Here is a 21,416-nt window from a genome sequence, read left to right on the forward strand (position 1 = left end):
CAAAATATTTATCAAAAAACGATCGAAATCTGACCTCTCTTTTATCGGTTAACAATAATATAAATCCTATTCGGGTCGGTTTGAAAACATAAAATTCAATTTAAATATTTAGTAAGATGTCCAAAATAACTTGAATTTTATTGCCAAATAATTGGTAAACCGCGGTAGCAACCCATGTACGAGTACGCGCAGCACAACTTTGCACAAAATGTTCGCATTCTTAATGCACGCGACCAGCAAACCCACTAGGTAGCCGAAGTGCTGTCAGAACCACCGACCAATCGAGGGGCATTTGATTGTCTCACGGTTTTAATTATTTTTATGTGACAATTTATTAATTAAATACTTAGAATCGGCGTGTGTTGATCTATATTTATTTACTAAGCTTAAGCCCATATATTTGTCATTCAAATTCCTCATTTCGAAATTCGTGTTTATTTAAGAAAGTATTTAATTAATTCATTAATTAATGATAAAAAATATCGCTTTTTTTCTTTTCAGATGTATTGAAAGCACGCATCGGGTCGCAGTCAAAAGGAACTTAGGTGAGTTTAAAGGTTTTTTTAATACCCTTAGTAAAGTCGACTCAATTAAAACATTGCATGTTTATACCAGCAGGCTATTTCCGATATGGGGACATAGTAAAAAATATTACCTCAGAATCGTTAACTTTTTATTTCGGCATTTTTTACGAGTTGAGTTAACCTCTTAAGAAAATAATCGTTGTTTTTTGTGGCGAAGAAAATTAATAAGAAGAAATATTAATTAATAATAAAAAACTGTTATTTTAATGTGTTTACTTTTACATGACACGTAGGCTTTGATAAAAGCTGTATGAGAGGCGGGTACTGATACAGCCGCCCCAGGAACCATTCATTGACTAACACCTATGTCATGGGTCGCTTCAAGTAGTTTGCTACGTTTGGTGGCATTTTATCTCTCTCAACCCATCGTCTTGCACTGCAGTAAGAGTGATAAATTCAAACGTCCGTCACTCCTGGCACATTGACCCCCTGATTCCTACCAACCCCTCATACCCTTTTCCTTCCTAGAACATCCTTCCCATCCTTTTCTTAAAAAGACCCTTCACACAGCATCCCCAAAGATGACATGGATCCTGAGGTATTTTTCTCCTCGGGGCCTCCTTTGGAACTAATGTAAGAAAAAATATATATTGTAGTGAGAAAATGACAATCAATGTCAGTAGTCTTATATACCTTAAATCAACCTTGTATTCTTCTAGCCTTTTAAAGTTTTTTATAATTTCCGAAAAAGGAACTGTCATATAATACATTTGTTCTGAAAGACTTTCAATATTTGAAAGTATTCAATTTGAGAAGTGTTCTAAATAAAAGCAATGGATTGGATTCGAGAGATGAAATATTATTGAAAGCAAAGCAAGAAAGAAATGATATTGAAAGCGTGGGAAAGAAAACTGTAAGAAAACAATAGTTCTATGGAAGTTTTGAGATTGGTTCTGAGGCAAGAATAATTATTTGTTCTGGAAATGAGTAATTTGTGTGATACAGTGATTATTAACTAAATTAGACGAGAATTCTTGGATGTCAATTTAACTTCTTTTTAAGCTTATGTAATTATTTTTAATATTGCAGTGTAACTGAAAAGAAATCGATTTTGTAACATCATAAATTATACTAACCCAATGTTTGAATAAATTTAAAAACGTCAGAGTTATTTTAAGGAAAACGAAGATTTTAAAGTAATTAATTCAATTAAAACACATGAATATTTTTGAAGGTTATAAATGTAAAAAAAAAAACTAAAAATAAACTATGAAATGAATTAGTCACGCTTTTTAAAAAAATGTTATCCCGTTTTTCAAACAATTTTCGCAATTTTCCAAAACGATTGATGAATTGGTTTCAACTTTTGAATCAAAAACAAATCTCTTAAAAAAAATTCTATCTTTAATATTTTCAATTCCGTTTTCACATAATATAGGATATACGCCGAGTCTATAAAAAATATGATTGTTTATTGTTTCTTTACATTATATCTTTTTTTGCGTTAGAATTTTTAACCTCACTAGGACAAACCTTTGTTGAGGTTAACAAATTTACAAAATAATAAAAATAACACATAGATTATATCAAGAGAAGAATATTGTTACATTAACGTTTCTACGAATTGACTACTTACATGGTACCTATTAAAATAATTCTAGCCATTACAGTATAATGTAGAAAACATGTAGGGTGACCATGATATTTAATTACAAGAGAAAATATAATATTATTAACTATTTTTTTTAAAAGGAGAGAAGAAAGAAAGAAAGAAATTACATTATAAAAGGAAAAGGGTGAAAAAATATACACATACACCATATTATGCCATAATTTAAAAGAACAAAGAACAAGGACAAAGATTAAGAAAATGTTGGGAATCCTCGGCTAGCACAAATAATTTAACATTATTTTCAAAAGTACACAAGGATAAAACAGTATTTCTACAAAGAGAGCATTCAACCCACAAAAATAACATCTCCCTACTGATATGAACCAATCTTTCTGAATGTTATTAAATGTTTCCTTTGGTTAAGATAAAGTTTACACGAATTTTATGTTTTGTGGGAAATTCAAAGTAAAATTTCGAGTAGCAAATCACAATACAAATTCAGTTGAATCAGTAGAAATAACATTATTCTAACATCGGTAATATTTTCTACCTTCAAAAGAAGTTATAACAAAATATATGAAGAATCTATCATAAATCCTTATCACAAAAATATTATTTTCCCATTGAAGCATTTTGCAAACGTCTATGAGGGTTGATTTATCTGCAAACAATGTTATCGTTAACCATCGATATTTTTATTACCGGAGAAGTCATCCACTAAAAATATTAATGCAGATTCGGTTCTCTAATGAAAAGCTTTTTATATATTTTTTAATCTTTATGAATTCAAAGTTTTTCAGTGCTTAGTCATAAATTAATTCAGTATCGCCACTGTAAAAGGCCACTTATAATAATTATTACTGCTTACATTTTCAACGTGATATTGACTCGTTTAATAATTGGTGCAAAATAAACTGCATGGAACTTAATGTTGATAAATGTAAAATTTTGTCCTTTTATAGAACCAAAAAACCTATTCAGTTTGATTATAAATTAAACAATGTTTGTTTATCTACTGTAACATCTATCAAGGATCTTGGGGTCACTCTAGACTGCAAACTTTCTTTCCGTGAGCACATTAACAACATTGTTAACAAATCACTTAAACTACTCGGCTTCGTTCATAGAATAACCTCTGACTTTAAACATATAAGTACCCTTAAAACTCTTTACTGCTCGTTAGTTCGCCCTCACCTTGAATACGCTAGTGTTATTTGGTCTCCTTTCTATGCAGTCCACATTTGCCACATAGAATCCGTACAACATCGCTTCCTACGAGGAATCGCTTGGAGGTTGGGTCTTGAAAGAGGAGAGTACTCATATGATGAAGTTGAACAAACTTTAAACATTTCTTCTTTGGAGAAACGTAGAAGGGACACTGATCTGATTTGCATATTTAAGATTATCAATGGTATTACAGACTCACCTGCTTTGTTGCAACTTATCCAATTCAACATCCCTTCCCGTAGACTCCGAAATAATGAATTGCTGTTCGTCAATCAACATTCTACCAATTATGGATACCATTCTCCTTTGTCCAGAATGTCGAGACTTGTCAACTCACTGTCAAGTCAAAGCATTGAATTTTGTGGTATATGCCTAAATGACTTTCGACAGTCAATACGCAATGTCTAATTTCTAATGCCCTTTGAACCATCTTCATGCTTTGACTTATTATTATCTCCCATTCTTACTTTTATATTATTATTGTCATTGTTATTGTCTTCGCTCCTCATTTATATATGCTCTCCTTTCACTGTCATCTCTGTTTATAAAACTTATTCGTGTAATTAATATGTTGTTAATGGACTATTTGTCCGTAAATAAATAAAAATAAAATAAAATAAAATAAAGGAAATGCTGCAAAATAATCCATAAAAAAACATAATTCAGAAAAGTCAACGAATGTATACTTTTTTTTTCAAAAAATATTTAAATTACATTTTTGTGACTTTATTTAATTGTTAACAACCATATTAGGCTCTTATAATGTGAGAACTACGAAAATATTTTTTTTTAACAAATAGTAAAACATGCGGAAAAAAACAAAGGAAAAATTAAAAGAAATAATTAAATACGCATTTAAACCAAAAACATTAATAAGGTTAAACGCAATGATATAAACGATATTTTGAAGAAAATTTAAATAATAATCAATGTGTTACAAAGTTAGAGTAAAATACATATTGTAAAATTATACTAATTATTTCAAATAAGATAAAAATTGTAACGCAGATTAATTATGGTAGGTACTAGAAGGGGATATGTTTATTGTCATATTGTCTTTTAGTGATATGTAAAAAAAGATAGAATGATAGAGAAAGTCGTATTTTTAAACAATGTTAAGAGCTCATGTATTCTTTCAAAAATACTCGTCCCCTTTGAAATATCCAATGCTCAGCACGTATAATAAAAAGGGATATAATATTATTTGACTTTGTATCTGTGTCCAAGGCATTGTATATTTCAGGATCGACGAACCGAAATTGTCCCTAAGCGATACTATTGGTAAATTAAAATAAAATAAAGCAAGGTGACACTTTTTTCAAATACATTGTATTGTTTGAAGCATATTCTTAAGCCTTTCCATCATGAGATGCGGAGTTTTTAAATGCCCCTATCTATAAAATAAAAAGATACCATATTGATCGGTCACTCATTTCAATTGTTCAAGAATAAAGATTTCGGTAAAAACCCGTTGAAATCTGCTGATACAAAAAAAACCTTTTTCTACGATTTTTCACTCATAATATACTATTTACAGTTTTTGACAACAGAGTAGTAAACTTGTATTATATTTTGAAGTGTAGCGTTAGTAAACGATATTAAAATCGAAAACATAGGTTATCCCATGAATAGTGCATTTGACAGTTTGTCGAGAGGTTGGTGAAATACCCCCAATGTCAGAAAAGTTAGTCAAACTTTTTATCGATTGCTAGTACTTATTAATACAATGGATAGTTATTGACAGCTTTAAGAGAGCTTCAAAATATCAATTCGATAAACTGGTTCCTAAATTTTACTAAATTATTCAATGTAGGTCATTTCTGTGCCTTAAATGCCAACCTGTCTTTTCCCGTATCACTTCCATCCATACATTATCCCCGAAGTATACTTTATATCGCAGCCTGGAATCTTTTTACTGTCTGAACTTTCGGCGTAATTCACAATATGAAACCTAACTTCCCTGGTGGCGAGGAATAATATCTGCCAACTAACTTCGTAAACAAACGTTTAATTTATAACAATAAACCTGACTTTTGAGAAGACATAATTAAAAGTTTCCGCACAGTTAGCGCCAACTAAGGCTGTGAAAAGGTAAGCAAATTAGTTCTACCATTAAAAAGTTTTTGATGAAATTTTGCTGCGCGGATAGTATTTTTGGCAGTAACAAGTTAAGGGGAATTTATTTATTATTTTGTTTAAAAATATTTGACATCTTGCGAAGTGTGTTATTTTACAATGTTTTCATTTTCGTAAGCTGTAAAAAGAACCAGTGGTAAACTGTGATATTCCTAATGATAAAACTATTAGATAAATGTCATTTTTTTTTTTTAAATTTACATCAACGTGCTTTTGTATATATAAGAATGCATCTTATTTTAAACTTTATTAAAATTTAAATGGAATAACAATTTAATATCTTCTACAAATGAGCATGGTGTTTTTTTTCAAAACTGTTGGGCGGGGCGGAATGGGAAATTTTCAAAATTTTGAAGTCAATAGTTATCGATAACTAACAACGAAATCTGATATGAATTTATAGACTTATTCTAAAAAACGAAGATTTTTTTTTACTTCCTAGTTTTTATTTTGTAGAATTTCATTGTATGTAGGTAATTGATTTTTTTTAATAATGTTATTACAATGAAAAACTATTTTTATTGTCTGAAAGATTAACACATTTTTTTATTACTGCGACTATTTAAATTTAAAACAAAATTCACAACGTACAGCATAACTAACACAGGACAGCCAAAAAACAATACAAACACCATAAAAATACACGAATGCATAAACACCAACATCTGCGATTCCCCCCCTCTAGAAAAAACAGAATAAATAAAGTATCTAGGAATCCTAATTGACCATAATCTTAGATGGACACATCACATCAAACAAATCACAAATAGACTCCTCAGAACAATACACATTTTCCTAAATATAAGAAACATATATAAAATAAAACAATTGAAAACAATATATTATGCACTATGCCAATCAATAATAGAATATGGAATAATTGCTTGGGGAGGAGCAACAAACGCAGCTATCGCTCAAATAGAAATCGCACAGAAAACGATATTAAAGGTAATACTCAAAAAACATAAACTAACCGACACAGACCAAATATTTAAAAGCTGTGACGTACTTGATATACGCCAATTATATGTTAAAACACTACTAAACTACATTTTCGACCAAAAAAACAAACCCCAACAAACACAAAATATCACTAATATCCAAAGTACTCTAATTATTTTAGCATGAAATTTTATGTTTCTAAAGGTTCTTATTATCCAATGTATTTTTATTATTATTCCATCAAATGCTATTGTTTTAAATGTTCTAATTATCAAAAGTATTTGAATTATTTTAACATCAATTTTTATTGCTCTAAAAGTTTTTATTACCCAAATTATTCAACTTATTTTTCCATCAAATTAGATTGTACCAAAGGTTTTTATTATCCAAAGTATTTGAATAATTTTACTGTCAAACTTTATTGTTTTAAAGGTTTTTATTATTCAAAGTACTTAAATTATTTTCCTTTAAAATTTTATCCTTTTCAAGGTTTTTATTATCCAAAGTATTTTCATTATTTTACCATCAAATTTTATGTTTTTAAAAGTTTCTATTATCCAAAGTACTGTTATTATTTTACCATCAAATTTTACTGTTATAAATATTTTTTATTATCCATAGTTTTTGAATTATTCTACCATCAAACTTTAAGGTTTAAAGGGATTCTATTTTACTATCCACAGTATTCTAATTATTTTACCATGAAATTTTATGTTTTAAAAGGTTTTCATTATCCAATGTTTTTTTTATTATTATACCATCAAATGCTATTGCTTAAAATGTTTTAATTATCCTAAGTATTTGAATTATTTTACCATCATTATTACCATATTACTTTATTGTTCTAAAAGTTTTTATTATCCAAATTATTCAACTTATTTTTCCATCAAATTATATTGTACCAAAGGTTTTTTTTATCCAAAGTATTTGAATAATATTACTGTCAAATTTCGTTGTTTTAAAGGTTTTTATTATTCAAAGTACTTAAATTATTTCCCTTTAAAATTTTACGCTTTTCAAGGTGTTTATTATCCAAAGTATTTTCATTATTTTACCATCCATTTTTATGTTTTTAAAGGTTTCTATTATCCAAAATACTGCTATTATTTTAACATCAAATGTAACTGTTTTAAATATTTTTTATTATCCAAAATCTTTGAATTATTTTACCATCGAATTTTATGGTTTAAAAGGATTTTATTTTATTATCCAAAGTATTCTAATTATTTTACCATGAAATTTTATGTTTTTAAAAGTTTATATTATCCAAAGTATTTGATTAATTTTACTCTCAATTTTTACTCCTATACTACTCATTATTTACCACCACTAGCAAAATGTGTGAACTTTGTATGGATCAACTTATGTAACTTCGCAACCGCAACATGATCACTCAACTTAATATTGATACAGAAACATTTAACAACTCAGAACACACTTTTGACAAAGCGACAGAATTTAATTCTCTGTTTACAGAAAAACACAACTTAAACATAATTTCCCAAAACATTAGAAGTATTCGAAAGAACTTCGATAATTTCTCGGTCCTCTTAAACGAAATAAACATAAGCTTCGACATTATTATCTTGACTGAATGCTGGTTAGATGATTCGTACACAAACCTAAACTTAAAAGACTATACAACTCTCCATTCCACTAAACATCTAAATCAAAACGACGGTATAGTAATCTTTGCCAAAGATTCACTAAACCCATCAATAACAGAAATCAACCTAACCGAAGCAAACTGTATCCAAATCTCCCTCGGAACAGACATCTCCATATTTGCCGTCTACAGACCCCCAAGCTATAACAATCTCTCACCTTTTCTCAACTCCTTAAATAAACTTCTCGATAAAAATAAAAAAACACAACAATTAATTATTGCAGGGGATATGAATATTAACTTACTAAACGGGCAACCAATAACCACAGAATACTTAAGTCTACTTACTCACTATGGATTAAATTCGACAATCAACTCACCAACAAGAATTACGTCAAACTCTGAATCCTGTATTGACCATATATTTGTTAAAACTAGGAAAAAAACATCTTCATCCATTATTCGATCAACGGTCACAGATCATTTCACTACTACACTTAGCATACATCATAACGAGAAACAAAAAGATGAAAAAAACAACTCCGTACAAGACAAAATTAATTTTAAGTGCCTAATAGAGGACATACATAAGGAATCTTGGTCAAATGTAATAAATGAACCCGACCCAAACAACGCGCTGAACACATTTATGAACACAGTTGGAACCTACATTGCTAAACATACAACAAAAAATACCCCGAAAAACTACTCACATAAAGAAAAAAAAATAACACCCTGGATCACGAAAGGATTAGTAAACAGCATTCATAAAAGAGACACAATGCACATGCAAGTGCGCAAAAACCCATATGACGACAAACTAAAAAATAATTACCTGCTATATAGAAACCTTTGTAATAAATTAATCAAACAAGCCAAATACAAGTACTACAAAAAAGAAATAAAATCCGCCAAAAACGATCCCAAAAAAATCTGGAAAATCGTCAAAGATATTACTTTCTCCAATCCGAAAAAAGACTCGAAGATCAAAGTACTGTTAATAAATGGAAACAAAACCCTTAAAAAAAATGAACCTGGTAAAATAGCTAATTTTATTAACTCCCAATTTGCAAAAGTCGGATCTAACTTAGCTGAAAAAATTCTTCTAAAAAACGGCACAACAGAAGACTCTTTAACCAAACTATCCTCTACCATACAACCAAATCATTCGTTTTATGCTCACAAAATAACTAAAAAGGAAATCTCAGATTTAATTATTTCTCTCAAACCAAATTGCGCTGTGGGCCCAGATAACCTCTCCAATCATATACTGATTAGTCTCCGAGAACATATACTTATACCACTTCAACATATTTTCAACCAAAGTTTCAGCCTCGGCATTGTCCCCGATCACCTAAAAATAGGTTGTATTACTCCAATACATAAATCGGGAGACAAAACGCTTATCTTAAATTACAGACCAATCACTCTGCTAAATTCGCTATCGAAACTACTAGAAAAAACTATGAAAAAAAGACTGCTCGCATACCTTGATAAACACAAACTGATCTCCACCCGTCAATTCGGGTTTAGAGCGAAAATGGGAACAGAAGACGCCTTATCGGAACTAACCACCTACATAGTGAAAAACCTAGATGGCGGTTCAAAGGTGTTAGGAGTGTTCTTAGACCTAGCAAAAGCTTTCGACACCATCTCACACAAATTACTCCAACAAAAACTCAAAAACATTGGCATAACAGGTCCACCACTAAAATGGTTCATTAGCTACATTGAAAATAGACAACAAATTGTAAAAATAAATAATCAAGAAAGTGACAAAGTAGGCAACAGGTATGGAGTACCCCAAGGCAGCGTCTTGGGTCCCATACTGTTTCTCATCTACATTAACAGTCTAACTGAGATAAGCCTAGGGAACATAGAGTACAAAGTAATCAGTTATGCAGATGACACTGTAATTTTATTCAAAGCCCAATCATGGGAAAACGTCTTCAAACACACGGAAACAGGGATGACTGAAGTAAATAGATGGCTAATAAATAATCTACTGACACTAAATATTTCTAAAACTAAATACTTAACTTTCAGTAAAACATTAGCTGGTCAGCCAGATAGTCACCCACAACTTCATCTTCACCCCTGCACAGTTACCTCATTAACTAACTCACGCTGTGTTTGTGACAAAATTGATTATGCGCAAAATATTAAATATCTCGGTTTAACTGTTGACAATAACTTAAAATGGGATCTCCAAATCAACCTAATTACAAAAAAAATACGGAAACTCTCTTACATCTTCAAAACAATTCGAAACATTATGTCACTACCTCAGCTAAAAAATATATATTTTGCACTCTGTCAAAGTATTCTTATGTATGGTATTTCAGTATGGGGAGCAGCAGCAGAGACTCATCTCAAATCACTTAAAATTAATCATAAAACAATAATCAGAATTATGTTCAGAAAGCCTTATCAACATCCGACAGAACAGCTAATGATCAACAATAACCTATTAGACATAAATAAACTATTCATAAAGAAGATCATCTACAAAAACTGCATAAAAATATCACCACACTTCATAACTCACTCGCAAAACACAAGAGCAAACACACACAATCAATTACAAGTACCATATATCAAATCAAATTTTGCCAAAAAACATGAATCTTACTTGGCACCACATATGTTCAATAAGTTTGTAGCCCAAACAAAGACCTATGTCGCATCTAATAATTTGAATTGGGTATTCAAAAGATTTTTAAACTGGTTGAATGTCAAAGAAAGAAGAGAGATAAGTAATATTCTTAATATCTAAAATTATATATTTTCTTTTTTCTACTCTGTTTCTAATTTCTGATTTTCCTCTTATTTTATTATTATTATTTTTACTATAATATTTATATTTCTTTTTTTTTTCTTTTTTAACCACTTATTTGTTTTTATGTAATTAGAAATTGTTAGTTACCAGCCTCAGAACAGACTTTGTCTAGTGAGGAGGGTAAGGAGAAAAATCATGTATGTACATAACTAATAATAAATAAACGCCCGGGTTGCCGGCACTGAATTGAATTGAAATTGAAAGACCGGTCAGACAAGCGTACAAAGAAAACATAAAAACTCCGACGGTAAACACTACCTTTGGACAAAGACACCATAAATACCACGCTATTAAAGCATTCAACAGTCTTCCACTTGAAACAAAAATTGAAGAAAATAAAAATAAATTCAAACACAAAATAAAAAAATGGATTAAAGAACAAAAAGACAATATTACCAAAATACTATTACATAAAAGAATAAAACATATACACGCAACACAAAAAAAATATATAAAACACGCAACACGCACAAACACATATATCATTATAAATGCCGATTTACATTCTCTTTTGATATTTTTCTTTTAGTATTATAATTATATTTTAATTTTTAATCTTTATTTTTTATTTTAAATGTATCTTTATTTTAATGTTGTTTTTCTTTTATTTTTTTTTAAATGTATAAATTCTTAAATTATATAATGGGGGCCTCAGCACGGGTAAACAACCCAGTGAGGCCAACATTACTAAATTGAAATATGAAATATTGTAAAAAAAATGTATCAACAATAAAAAAAAAAAAAAAAAAATTGTATTTCTTAGTCCTCCTCACTAGGGTGACCTGTGCTGAGGAGAACTAAAGTTATTAATTTCTGGTTAATAAATTTTCCATGTCGTTTTTAATGTTTTTTTCGGAGCTTTTTCATTAATCTCGTTCCGCCAGATTTTTAATCTTGATTTGTAATTATTCAAATTTTATATTTGCTTTATATCACGGGAAGGATGTTGTGGAGTTTCTTCGTAACATAAATATAATTTCTTTATCCGAATGTGGATTTATGACCTGGAATATTTTTTATGTCACTGTGATTTGACCTGGTTTGATGAAAACGCGGTTTTGTAGAGGATTCAGCAAAATATATTGTTATTCCAATGAAAAACTATTTTTATCGCCTGAAAGATTAATACATTTTTCGAGCGACAAATGTTTTACCGGCACTAAGAATCATTTGAGAACTTTCACTTTCAATATTTAATGTTAACTGATAATAATTGTGGGGACTTCACATTTATACACACTTTATTGGAAAATTTATGTTAATCATCTATCTACCTTTATAAAAACAAATTCTAATGTATGAAGAAACTTTCAAAATACTTTAGTGTTTAGTTCGTAAATTTTATCTCAGGAGGAGTGCTAAGTGAAGGTAGCACACTTATAGCACTACTTTAGAGGGAGATACACGTAATTAATAGACCACAGCGAAAATTTCACTCTCAAAACAGACGATATTGTGGAAAAATAACACTAAAATGAAACTTCGGCCATAAATAAGGTGGGAATAGTTTATTTAATAAAAAAAAATCATAAAAATTAATGCTAAGACATTTTTAATGTGTACTTAAGATAAGGGTAAGGTTCTCGACTAGCAAGCCGAAGGTCGCGGTTTCAAATGGTATGGCAATTTCCGGCAAGCGCAAGTAAAATTTGTTTTATTAGTTACTGACCGGTCGGTGGCTGAGTTGACATAGTGTTTGGGTCCCACCCAGACGTAGAGTATTTAATTCCTCGGCTGTCTAAGTCCACCATCACAAACCAAGCAACATTTTCCACTTACTGTGGTGGTAGTAGGAAATTTTCAATTATAGTCAGGTTATTCGTAACCCGGGGATGTTTGACTTTCTTTTAAAAATAATAATAATTCTTACTTTCATGAACTCCGTAGCAGGGTGGTAAGATTTTTGACTTGAGGTTCAAAACAAAAGTTAATAAAATGCATTAAATATATTAAAACGTAATTAAAATACGGAATTAAAAGAAAAATGTGCAATTATTTCTCTATTTGCACTGAAAGACTGAGCCACGGCAATGCGTGGCAGGGTATAATAGCTAGTTAAAAAATGTATCTGTATCATGTGAAATTATAAGTAATCAAGTCTAAAAATGTATTTCTATCATGTGAAATTATAAGTAATCAAGTCATATAAAATGTATTTGTATCATGTGAAATTATAAGTAATCAAGTCATATAAAATGTATTTGCATCATGTGAAATTATAAGTAATCAAGTCAAAAAATGTATTTGTATCATGTGAAATTATAAGTAATCAAGTCATAGAAAATGTATTTGTATCATGTGAAATTATAAGTAATCAAGTCATATAAAATGCTTAAAAAATGATAATTTATAATAATTTTGTAGAGTTCAAACTGCCTGGGAACATTAGGACTAACACTAGGGTTCTGCGAAAGCGTCGTGTGTAATTCGGAGAGGGTATGGGCCTGTTGCAGAAACCATGCTATCATGACACTGCTCCTCTTTGTCTCGACTTAACGATGCGAAACTGGCCTTTCAGCTTACGCCCATACAGGGCCGGCCATATGCAGGCGCAATTGGAGCAGTGTGCTAAATTGTCAAGGCGCCCAGGCGCTGATAATATCTGATACTTAACAGTCCTTCACATTGCCCTTAGATGATTTTTCACAAAAACAGCGCTACACGAAAATACAAATCATCCGAATGTTATTGATTTCAGTCATGTAGTTCCGGCCATGCGCCTATACCAAAAAGAGTTCACAACTGGACTGGATTTCTTTTCAAGTCAATCACGACACATAAGCGAAAAAATAGTTACATAATAAGGGACAAATAAAACAAATTTGGTTTGAATGTTTATAGGAGTATCATTTAGGGTTCCATGGCAGGAAAAAATACGAACCGCTGGACTATGGCTTAACCAATTTAAGAAATATTGTGATTATAAATTAAATTAAATGGGAGAAGAGATGTGAATGATAGATGTCGAATTATACCTGGCTACGTATTCATTATTGGTTTGGTAAGCGATCAAAAACAAAAGGTCACTCGAAATTAATTTAAGTTTCGTTTAGTGACCAGATGGTAAACTCTAGGTAATAACTAAGCTTCTCTTCCCATTCTCCTTCTATTCACTCATGTGCTTCACACTAAGAAAATTCGTTAGTATTAGCTATACATCCATAAACTTTGGGCAGTTAAGATTCATATTAAAATTTCAGTTGGCTGTCAATTACGAGTAAAATATTGTAAAGTTAATTTTTAAATCGTCCATCTAGTTTAAACTTTCCTAAATGTTAGTTATAATTAATAATTAGTCTTAAATGTCAAACTGGTTAATATTGTAAGTGTTCGTCTTCTTTCGTATGGTGGCGGGTGAGTTAGAGGGAAACATCTAGGTTAGTGAGCCAGTCTAGGGCTTCAGGCGTCGCCGTGTGGACATCATCGATCCCACTAGGGAATGAATGCAGTGGGCATTGACCACATGTTTGGTGGTCTGCACCGCAACGCATTCACACATCGCCGACTCTTTAAGGCCCCATCTGTGCATCGTATGGGCACAACGGCTGTGAAAGGCCGCTATCCTATTGATAGCGGACAGAGTTTACGAGGTAGTGATAATCCAGAATGTTTATCAGTACGGTCGTGCACGACATGGGCAATTCTCACGTCGGCCGATCACCACTCAATTTTCCACCGAGTACATCACTCAAAAGTGGATTTCTTGACAAAAATACTCATCATTGTGAGTGTAAAACTGTGCTAAGAGCATAGCGTTGTTTCAATTTACATAAATTTTATATTTCTACCTTGTTTTTTAGTGCAAAGCTCTCCTGTGTACCTACTATATTCTCACTCGATTACAGACACCTGCATATTTAGTGTAAAGCTATAATATGTACTATATTCTCACTCGATTACAGACACCTGCGTATTTAGTGTAAAGCTATAATATGTACTATATTCTCGCTCGATTACAGACACTTGCCTATTTTTTTTTTATTGTATCGATTTTTGTTGATATTGTGCTTGAAAAACAATCTTAAGCGTCATATTGTTAGTAAAGATTGTGTTAGACCAAATAATTCCTGGTTTCCATGATCTCCCTAAGCCAGTGAGTAGTCTCAAATGCAATTTTTTTTCAATACTTATAAAATAAACATAAGAAATATATTTATATAAATACACATTAAATGACACGTTAGAAGAAAAAAAACAATAAGGTACTTGTAACATTCCTCTCTTGTCGCTATGAGATTTGATACTTCTTGATGAAATTTCGCACACTCGAATAATTCAAAATAAGAAGCAAATAAATGTCTATATCTGATTTCTAAAAACTCAGCGCGAAGCCCGGGCAACGCAGAGGACTTCAGCTAGTTGTGAAATATAATTTTAAATTAAAATTAAATTAAACAAAACTTGTGTTTTGTGCATACGTGGAAAACTTTAAATTTAATTTTTCAAAAGAGTTCAGCATAATACCGGTAAACTACTACATAACGCTAAAACAGCTCTTAACTTTGCACCTACAATAACAACGCCTCAAGCACAGAGCACAGCACCCATTAAGTAAGTATGTAAAATTTAAAAGTTTTGAAAGCTCATCTTAATTACGGCGTTACTCATCGTCGTTCAGAAGCGAGCAACGTGCCTCGGTCGTAAAGCTTTCTATGGGCATTCAACCGTTATCCGTTACCGTTACCGTCATAGCCGTGAGCTTTTATGTTTACGGCCCTGAACGGAGCTTCCTTAGCACCTAAACTGTGCCGCCTTATTATTATTATATTTTTATAGGTACTTTCGTCGTGGCGCCACTTATGTGCTCCTGGTACAGTGGTGATTACATGGCTCGATATTGAAGATGCTGTGCCTAAATTTATTAATATATTATTAAATACAATATCCCAGGAAACATTTCATTGCAAATATAGTGGTGGGTGCATGAAACAAACTTCCACAATATGTCATCGATTCTGTTGTGTTCGTACAAACAGGTCTCCAACTCGTCTTGGAAGGAATCATTAAATAAGTGGTTTTTTTAGATTAATCAGGGATTTAATAATACTCCGCGTATTATAAAGGTGACTCGATAGTCGACCTAACTAGTAGCTGGCTAATTGGAATCTGAAACAGTAAGTTTCTCTGAGAGCCTTACCACTGGCCCTGGCGACTTTTGGCCACTGGCTCCATCTTGCGGACTTCCACACAAGCTCTATGCACTGCCATCTGTGCATTCATCTATGAAGCTCTTACTTCAAAACAGATTCTAATTGTATAAACCGATTTAAATCTCAGTTTTATTAATTTTTACTCAAAAACCCTTAAACTTATTGTGAAATCAAATATGAGGGCATCAGCAACATGCTGCCAGCTCATTAAATACTTAATATGATATTAAAAAAAATTGTTTACGACACTATTTAATAAAAATTATAAACATGTTTCAAAACCAACGGTTTCTTCATTAGTATACAAAGTATACCGGCAATCAGAAGGCTGATATTTATTTATTTTTTGAGATTTTTCAATTCACGTGTTTCAGGCTAATAATTATTAATTGAAATTATTTGTTATCATGTGTGCTACGCATAAAACCTTTTCTCGTAAACATAAGTTAACCTCGAAAAAAAAAGGTTCTATTTACTATATTAGGAAGAGTATCTGTGGCAGGCGTCGTGTATTGATTTCTACACACATCTACAGTTTTATTCCGAAATTGATGAAATTTTGCATGTACTTTAAGTGTGGGGGTGTAATGTGTGAATGAAAGAGTATGTGTGCAAGCGAGAAAGAATGCTTGCACAGTTGATATAATCGAATGAATGCGCGTCTCGACCTCTTCCTTACATTGACTGTTCCCTAATAAACACCTGGATAAAACCTACCTACATCGCCTCATTTGCGTATACTATCTTATACGCAATGACGGGTTAATAGTTCCGAAATTTAATAATAAATACGGACAGAGAACGTTTGAATACAACATACCGAAGATATTTAATTTATTACCTGACACTATAAAGCAATGTAAATCTATGAATAAGGTTAAATATATGGTGAAAAATTGGCTATCGGAAAAAAAATATTTATTTTAATATGTATGAAAAATTGTATGAAAAAATTGTTAATTCTGTAGATATAAGATGTAAATTATAACTTTAAAAAATGTATTTGAAACTAACTTTAAGCACCTGTTGACAAGCCAATTCAATCGGCTTAGCAGGATTTGTTTGTTGATATTATGTATTAACTATTTATTCAAAAAAAAATAATAATAAAAAAAAAAATTAATAAATCTTCCATATACATCACAATGAGCAATATATTATTATGCATGCAAGCAATTGATCTGTGTAAGTAGGTACTGGTCACTTTACCCAATTTGATTTAAATCACCTGACTTCACAAATTTCTGGTCACGGCGTGTGTCCATAAAATGTAACGTTAGGCAGCACCGTTCAATTTTTGTTTTTTTTTGTCAAACTACAGAAATATTTTCATCTCATCGATCATTTTTTCTCTACACCTACATCACAAAAAACAAAATTTTCAAATTTCACGAACGTCATAATATTTCCTTCTTAAAAATTGATGAAAGCGGAATACTAATGACCCCTAACGCCATAGCTCCTTGAACACCTGTGCCTTGTAAATAGGTCACCAAGAGAAAAACATGAAGTGTGATTGATACGTTTCTGTCGAAAATAAAAGTAAATTGATGACTTAAAAGTAGGAACTCTATCAAGCAGTAAGTACTATTAAGTATTTTGATATTTAGTGCCGCAATATTTTTGCATGATACCAAGTGGTATCAAAATGTTTGAGGTAAAAAGCACATATGGTTTTATTAGTTACCATAATGGTAGTTTCAAAATTGTATTTCAACATAAATTTAATCCGCAGCATAAAGACAAATTGGCACATATTTGAGGCGCGCGCCGAAAGCTAAATGAGCTCAAACGCCATTTAACAAAAGTGCCAAAAAAAGACCGACAAGTTTTTTTACTAATTTGTTATTTTTATTTTGAACTTGAATATTGAATGTTTTCAGGAAAAATCAAGTTTTAAAAATCTAAGTTTTATCTGGAATTATATTATTTACCCAAAAAATGTATTTGAGCCTTACTTTTTCGATACTTTTTTTGTTACATAAGCTTCTGTGGCATTAACATTTACAAACGCCGATAAAGGACTTCACTTTTAAAAACTAAGACTTTTATTTTTTTTTTAAATATCAGTGTTTGGATAACAATAAAAAAACATTTTAATATAAAAATAAAAATTTCGCTACGCTAAATAAACACTGAGAAAAATTCAAATTTGTTGTAATTATTACGTGAGTTTGTTGGGCATAAAATTTTCCTGATAAAAGGATAAATATTAATTATGACTGCCACAGAAGCTTAAGTGTCACAAAATACTTATGCTAAACATACCTAACAACGTCATTATAAAAAAACACTATGCCAATGAAACATAACCACCAGAAAGCAATTATGCCAAACAGACTCAACCAATTTTAATAACAGACACAGAGGCTTAACAGTGACAAAATAAATATGCCAAACAAACCTAGCAACATGATTTCAAAGCTTTTTTTATCATTTTTTGTTGAATAAGCTTCTATCTACCCAATATTAATAAATACGCTAAATCAAATCGTTACTCCAAACTGATCAACATAACAAAATCATTATTCAACTGTAACACAAGGATTCGATTGATTTTAAAACACTTTTTTTAGTATATCTCAAATATAATTGGGTATAAAACCAGATTAGAAATAATAGTTATTTTCCTCCATAGAAGTAAAAGCTTGGTGGAAATATTTACTAAAATGACATTTATAACCATACTTCAAAAGTAACCTAACATATTTTAAGCGAAGATTTTAAAGAAAGGTTTATTATTTTTCCGTGTTTACAGGTGCACATATCTAAAGTATTCTCCTAGAAATTTATTTATTACACAACGTATATTCAATTATATAAATCTTACTAGCTGTGTTGGTGTCTCGATCTCAAATAAATGTCAATTGAAAAATATTTATTAATATTTGGGCGATGAGACTTTGTGGCATGCTACATTTCGATTTATAGAAAAAAAATCTACATTCAAATGCCGAAAATCGTAAAATTGGAGCTTGAGCAGCTTTGGCGCTAGGCGCTTCATTTATAATACTAGATTAGATTCATAAACCACGATATATTAATAGTTTCGAAATAGATACATAAATACGGACAGAGAACGTTGGGATACAATAATATAAAGGAGACATTTATTATTTAATGTTTGGATTAACAGGATCTTATCAAGTACTATTTGTGAGTACCTTTCTGATTTTTTTTTTAATAAAAGTACTAATATTATTTATGGTAATGCAGTCCTCTTCAAAAACCCGAATTAAACAAAAATATGAATTAAATATTTTATGTATTGTAAACTATAAATGTCTTATAATAATTAATTTAATCCATGTTGATGCATTTTTGATAATGTAGCAACACATTTTTGAATTAGGTAATAAAACTGCTAAATTAAACATTAATGTTATAATATTCTCCGTGAATTTTTAACGACGACTATAAAATCGGCAAAGAAATAACCTAATAACCATCCTGTAAGTTAAAAGCTCGCATACAGAAAGCTTTTTTCCATTTGACGAGATGAAATACCGGATGATTGATCGCCAGATTAAAAGCTTCGTGCGAAAGTTTGACTCGGATAACGATTTTTTCCTGGATATTTTACCTTTCAGTTTTTATGGCTCTGTACAGAGATCTGGCAGTTAAATTCTTGAAATCCTTTAAATACAACAAATAAAACTATGTAGGTTTCTGCCTGATGTATCTCGCTTTTTGATACTTAAATTTTTACTGATAAATATTGTATACATTAATAGAAACATTTTACATGAGACACGGTACTAAAATAATCGATGAAAATTTAAAAAAAAAAATACTCACTTTACTGACTGCATTATCGACATTATAAACTTCATTGACTTCTTTGACTCCATTGACTTCTTTGACTCCATTGACTATTCATTAGTTTTATTAACTTTATTGACTTCATCGGTCTCATTGACTTCATTCACTACTTTGACTGCACTGACTTCCTTGACTTAATTGGCTTCATTGACTTCCTTAGCTTCAACAGCATCATTTATTTTATTGGCTTCATTGTCTTCCTCAACTTCAATGACTTCAATGACTGTATTGACATCATTGAATTCCTTAACTTAATTGGTTTCGTTGATTTCGTTGACTTATCTGACTTCCTTGACTTCATTGGTTTCATTGACGTCATTGGCTTCATTGACTTCATTCGGTTTATAGTAGATATATATTTATAATTATAAATAAGATTTTACGACCACTAGACCATATAAATGCTCGGATTATGATGGTTATGAATTGAGTCGGTTGGTCCGGTAAGAATTTGAATTTAACTCCCAATCAGTTGTGGCAACTGTTAGCAGTTCGCTCTGGCATCATAGCCAATATTTTTCTTTTAAAAATATCCAGGACTACGCAGCATAAAATTAGATCTTTTTCCTCCGGAGTGCAGCCTTTTCCCAGTTTTCATGACCCATACAACTTTTAAATTTCAATTTATAAATATGACAAAATTTTCTTTATTCCATTAACTATAATCACATCATGTACCAATCATTTAAACAAAATATATCACAACAAGAAAAAGTGTTAAAATTTGTGCGAAATCGAAATTTGTTCTTGAATTTTCAATAAAGCAAACGCTTTTTGGTCCATAATCAGTGACGGTTTTGTGAGATTTCTTTTGGTGTTAATATATTTTTATAGCCCTGAAGATGCATTGATAATTATTGATTATAGTCTAAAATTTAAATTCCTTTTAAGCGATATCTTTATTTTTTATACTAATTTTTAGTTTGTCATAATTTTTATACAATGTCTTTTTCTAGAAGAATCTTTAATAATTTATTCAATAAATCGCAACGTGTAGACTTCATCCAGTATTTGTTTTATTATTGCACAATCACATTGAATATATCTGTATATTAAGTTATTCATACATAACAATGGATGTACATGGAAATCAATGCATAATTTAGGTCAAGATCGTTCCATTTTTACTACCACTGCTGGCGTCACGGGAGTGTATATATATATATATATATTTAGGTCAAGATCGTTCCATTTTTACTACCACTGCTGGCGTCACAGCAGTGTATATATATATATATATATTTAGGTCAAGATCGTTCCATTTTTACTACCACTGCTGGCGTCACGGGAGTGTATATATATATATATATATATATTTAGGTCAAGATCGTTCCATTTTTACTACCACTGCTGGCGTCACAGCAGTGTATATATATATATATATATTTAGGTCAAGATCGTTCCATTTTTACTACCACTGCTGGCGTCACGGCAGTGTATATATATATATATATTAACATGAACCAGAAATTGCTTATTATCATTTCAGTTACATTTACCATCGTGCTCAAATGTTTAATTTAAGAATCATCGATAATATCAGTGTAAATAGCTTTTT

At 30.8% G+C, this 21,416-nt stretch overlaps 1 protein-coding gene across 1 annotated transcript in view; it reads left to right on the forward strand.

Moving 5' to 3' along the window:
* Positions 1–21,416, forward strand: part of LOC149411558 (5-hydroxytryptamine receptor 1-like) — a 347,084-nt gene that overhangs the window by 79,497 nt on the left and 246,171 nt on the right. The window contains exon 2 of the mRNA XM_089646875.1: positions 502–545. The gene's annotated coding sequence lies outside the window, so the exon portion shown is untranslated. The remainder of the gene's footprint in view (positions 1–501; positions 546–21,416) is intronic.

This window comes from Hesperophylax consimilis, chromosome 25 (genome assembly GCF_061612785.1).
Source record: "Hesperophylax consimilis isolate HC1 chromosome 25, BYU_Hcon_1.0, whole genome shotgun sequence".
In the NCBI taxonomy this organism is placed as follows: domain Eukaryota; kingdom Metazoa; phylum Arthropoda; class Insecta; order Trichoptera; family Limnephilidae; genus Hesperophylax; species Hesperophylax consimilis.